Source organism: Arachis hypogaea, chromosome 6, assembly GCF_003086295.3.
Source record: "Arachis hypogaea cultivar Tifrunner chromosome 6, arahy.Tifrunner.gnm2.J5K5, whole genome shotgun sequence".
NCBI lineage: Eukaryota > Viridiplantae > Streptophyta > Magnoliopsida > Fabales > Fabaceae > Arachis > Arachis hypogaea.
In genome coordinates this window covers 64,988,120-64,993,644 of record NC_092041.1, presented here as the reverse complement: position 1 = coordinate 64,993,644, position 5,525 = coordinate 64,988,120, and positions in this window count along the sequence as shown.

Genomic DNA, 5,525 nt, shown 5'->3' with positions numbered 1-5,525 from the left:
ACTTAAATTGTTGCTTGTCCCCAAGCAACTGAAAATCAAATAGGATAAAAAGAAGAGAATATACTATAAAGTCCAAAATATCAATGAATATTAATTTAATTACATGAGCGGGACTTGTAGCTTTTTGCTTCTGAACAGTTTTGGCATCTCACTTTTTCCTTTGAAGTTTAGAGTGATTGGCTTCTCTAGGAACTTAGAATTTCAGATAGTGTTATTGACTTTCCTAGTTAGGCATGTTGATTCTTGAACACAACTACTTTATGAGTCTTGGCCGTGGCCCTAAGCACTTTGTCTTCCAGTATTACCACCGGATACACAAATGCCACAGACACATAACTGGGTGAACCTTTTCAGATTGTGACTCAGCTTTGCTAAAGTCCCCAGTTAGTGGTGTCCAGAGCTCTTAAGCACACTCTTTTGCTTTGGATCACAACTTTAACCACTCAGTCTCAAGCTTTTCACTTGAACCTTCATGACACAAGCACATGGTTAGGGACAGCTTGATTTAGCCGCTTAGGCCTGGATTTTATTTCCTTGGGCCCTCCTATCCATTAATGCTCAAAGCCTTGGATCTTTGCTAAAATTTTCGCCACTTTTTTTTTTTCACAAGCTTTTGCTTTTTCACTGCTTTTTCTTGCTTCAAGAATCAATTTCATGATGTTTTTCAGATCATCAATAACATTTCTCTTTGTTCATCATTCTTTCAAGAGCCAACAATTTTAACACTCATAAACAACAAGATCAAAAATATGCACTGTTCATTCATTCATTCAGAAAACAAAAATTATTGCCACCACATCAATATAATTAAATCAAATTCACTAATAATTTCGAAAATTATGTACTTCTTGTTCTTTTGAATTAAAACATTTTTCTTTTAAGAGAGGTGAAGGACTAATGGATTTTATTCATAGCTTTAAGGCATGGTTACACACTAATGATCATGAAGTAGAAACACAAAAAACATAGACAAACATAACACTTAAAAACCGAAAACAGAAAAAAAAATAAAGAACAAGGAATGAATCCACCTCTAGTGGCGTCTTCTTCTTGAAGGACCAATGATGTTCTTCAACTCTTCTATGTCCCTTCCTTGCCTTTGTTGCTCTTCCCTCATGGCTCTTTGATCTTCTCTTATTTCTTGAAGAGTGAGGGCGTGTTCATGGTGTTCCACCCTTAGTTGTTCCACGTTTTGGCTCAAGTCTTCTAAGGAGGTACTGAGTTGCTCCCAATAGTTGTTGGGAGGAAAGTGCATTCCATGAGGCATTTGTTGATGAACTTCCTCATGTTCTCCTTGGGGGCCGTGAGGGACTTCCCTTGTTTGCTCCATCCTCTTCTTGGTGATGGGCTTGTCTTCTTCAATGGAGACATCTCCATCTATGATAACTCCAGCTGAGTAGCATAAATGGCATATGAGGTGGGGGAAGGCTAGCCGTGCCATGTATGAAGGCTTGTCAGCTATTTTGTAGAGTTCATTGGCTATGACTTCATGAACCTCTACTTCCTCTCCAATCATGATGCTATGAATCATGATGGCCCGATCCACAGTAACTTCAGATCGGTTGCTTGTAGGGATGATGGATCTTTGGATGAACTCCAGCCATCCTCTAGCTACAGGCTTGAGGTCCAGTCTTCTTAGTTGGACCGGTTTGCCTTTGGAGTCTACTCTCCATTGGGCGCCTTCCACACAAATGTCCATTAGGACTTGGTCCAACCTTTGATTGAAGTTGACCCTCCTTGTGTAGGGGCGTTCATCACCTTGCATCATGGGTAGATGAAACGCCAACCTCACATTTTCCGGGCTGAAATCTAAGTATTTCCCCCGAACCATTGTGAGATAGTTCTTTGGATTCGGGTTCATACTTTGATCATGGTTCCTTGTGATCCATGCATTAGCATAGAACTCTTGAACCATCAATAATCCGACTTGTTGCATGGGGTTGGTTATGACTTCCCACCCTCTTCTTTGGATCTCATGTCGGATTTCCGGATACTCATTCTTTTTGAGCTTGAAGGGGACCTCAGGGATCACCTTCTTCTTTGCCACAACATCATAGAAGTGGTCTTGGTGGCTCTTGGAGATGAATCTCTCCTTCTCCCATGACTCGGAAGTGGAAGCTTTTGCCTTCCCTTTTCCTTTTCTTGAGGAAACTCCGGTCTTGGGTGCCATTGATGGTGAATGAAAAATAAAAAGCTAGGCTTTTTACCACACCAAACTTAAAATTTGCTCGTCCTCGAGCAAAAAGAAAAGAAGAGTAGAAGAAGAAGAAGAAGAGAAATTGGAAGAGAGGGAGAGAAGTGGGTTCGGCTATATGAGAGAAGAATGGGTAGTGTTTTCGGCCATTTTGGGTGGGAATGGGTGGGAAATTGAATTTGAATGTAATGGGGGTAGGTGGGGTTTATGGGGAAGAGGAGGTTGATGTGAAGGGTATTGGGAATTGTGACATGGATATTCAAATCACAAAAGTAGGATTAAGAGGGAAGGTGAGAATTGGGTAGGTGGGGATCCTGTGGGGTCCACAGATCCTGAGGTAGGGATCCTGTGGGGTCCACAGGTCCTGAGGTGAAAAGAAATACCATTCCTTCACCCTATAGGCGTGTAAATTGCCTTCATGCACCATTCTGGCGTTCAAACGCCCATTGGTGCTTGTTCTGGGCGTTAAACGCCCATGTGATGCTTGATTCTGGCGTTGAACGCCAGTTTCAAGCTTGTTTCTGGCGTTCAGCGCCAGATTGTCCTCTGCGTGCGCATCCTGGCGTTAAACGCCAGGATGTTGCTTGTTTTGGGCGTTCAGCGCCAGGAAGATGCTCTGTTCTGGCGCTGAACGCTGGCCAGATGCATCTTCTGGGCGCTGAACGCCGGCCCGTGCGTCCTCCAAGGTGAAAATTTTTTTCTTCTGTTTTTGACTCTGTTTTTAATTTTTTTTGATTTTTTTCGTGACTCCTCATGATCATGTACCTTATTAAACACAAAAATAACAAAGAAACAAAATAAAATAAAATTAGATAAATAAAATTGGGTTGCCTCCCAACAAGCGCTTCTTTAATGTCAATAGCTTGACAGTGGCTCTCATGGGGCCACAGAGCAATCAAGTCAATGTTGTCTAGTCCCAACACCAAACTTAGAGTTTGGATATGGGGTTTGAACACCAAACTTAGAGCTTGGTTGTGGCCTCACAACACCAAACTTAGAGTTTGACTGTGTGGGTTCTTCTTGGCCTTGAACTGAGAGAAGCTCTTCATGCTTACTCTCTTTTGTCATAGAGGGATTGCCATGTACTTGAAATACAAGATATTCTCCATTCAATTGAAGGACTAACTCTCCTCTATTGACATCTATCACAGCTCCTGCTGTGGCTAGGAAAGGTCTTCCTAGGATGATGCATTCATCATCTTCCTTCCTAGTGTCTAGGATGATAAAGTCAGTAGGGATGTAAAGGTCTTCAACCTTTACTAGCACGTCCTCTACTATCCCATGAGCTTGTCTTATGGATTTATCTGCCAATTTTAATGAGAACAAGGCAGGTTGTACCTCAATGATCCCCAACTTCTCCATTACAGAGAGTGGCATAAGATTTATCCCTGACCCAAGATCACATAGAGCTTTTTCAAAGCTCATGGTGCCAATGGTGCAAGGTATTAAGAACTTGCCAGGATCTTGTCTCTTTTGAGGTAGAGTTTCCTGAATCCAAGTATCCAAATCATTAATGAACAAGGGAGGTTCACTTTCCCAAGTCTCATTACCAAATAGCTTGGCATTCAGTTTCATGATAGCTCCTAGATATTGAGCAACTTGCTTACCAGTCACATCTTCATCCTCTTCAGAGGATGAATAATAGTCAGAGCTCATGAATGGCAGAAGGAGATTTAATGGAATCTCTATGGTCTCTGTATGAGCCTCAGATTCCTCAGGATCCTTAATAGGAAGCTCCTTCTTGCTTGAAGGACGTCCCAGGAGGTCTTCCTCTCTGGGATTTTCGTCCTTCTCCTCCTTGATGCATTCGGCCATGTTGACTAAGTCAATGGCTTTGCACTCTCCTTTTGGATTTTCTTCTGTATTGCTTGGGAGAATACTGGGAGGAGTTTCAATAACCTTCTTACTCAGCTGGCCCACTTGTGCCTCCAAATTTCTAATGGAGGATCTTGTTTCATTCATGAAACTGAAAGTGGCCTTTGACAGATCAGAGACTATATTAGCTAAATTAGAATTATTTTGTTCAGAGTTCTCTGTCTGTTGCTGAGAAGATGATGGATATGGCTTACTATTATTCAGCCTATTGCGTCCACCATTGTTAAAACCCTGTTGAGGTTTTTGTTGATCCTTCCATGAGAAATTTGGATGATTTCTCCATGATGAGTTATAGGTGTTTCCATAAGGTTCACCTAAGTAATTAACCTCTGCCATGGCAGGGTTCTCAAGATCATAAGCTTCTTCAGAAGCTACCTCTCTAGTACTGTTGGATGCATGTTGCAATCCATTCAGATTTTGAGAGATTATGTTGACCTGTTGAGTCAACATTTTGTTCTGAGCCAATATGGCATTCAGAGCATCAATTTCAAGAACTCTTTTCTTCTGAGGGACCCCATTATTCACGGAATTCCTCTCAGAGGTGTACATGAACTGGTTGTTTGCAACCATGTCAATGAGTTCTTGAGCCTCTTCAGGCGTTTTCTTCAGGTGAATAGATCCACCTGCAGAATGGTCCAATGACATTTTCGAAAATTCAGAGAGACCATAATAGAATATATCTAATAGGGTCCATTCTGAAAACATGTCAAATGGACATCTCTTGGTCAGCTGCTTGTATCTTTCCCAAGCTTCATAGAGGGATTCACCATCTTTTTGTTTGAAGGTTTGAACATCCACTCTCAGCTTGCTCAGCTTTTGAGGAGGAAAGAATTTATCCAAAAAGTCAGTGACCAGCTTATCCCAGGAGTCCAGACTATCCTTAGGTTGTGAATCCAACCATATTCTAGCTCTGTCTCTTACAGCAAAAGGGAAAAGCATGAGTCTGTAGACTTCAGGATTAACTCCATTTGTCTTTACAGTATCACAGACCTGCAAGAACTCAGTTAAGAACTGATAAGGATCTTCAGATGGAAGTCCATAAAACTTGCAGTTTTGTTGCATTAAAGCAACTAGTTGAGGCTTAAGCTCAAAGTTATTGGCTCCAATGGCAGGAATGGAGATGCTTCTTCCATCAAACTTGGATGTTGGCTTTGTGAAGTCACCAAGCATTCTCCTTGCATTATTATCATTATTATTTGCGTCTGCCATGTCCTTCTCCTGTTCGAAAATTTCTGAAAGGTTATTTCTGGATGGTTGTAATTTAGCTTCTCTTAATTTTCTCTTCAGAGTCCTTTCAGGTTCTGGATCAGCTTCAACAAGAGTGCCTTTATCCTTGTTCCTGCTCATAAGAAAGAGAAGAAAACAAGAAAAGAAAAAGGAATCCTCTATGTCACAGTATATAGATTCCTTTATGTTAGTAGAAGAAGAAAGGGGTAGAAGAAAGAGGAAGGATGGA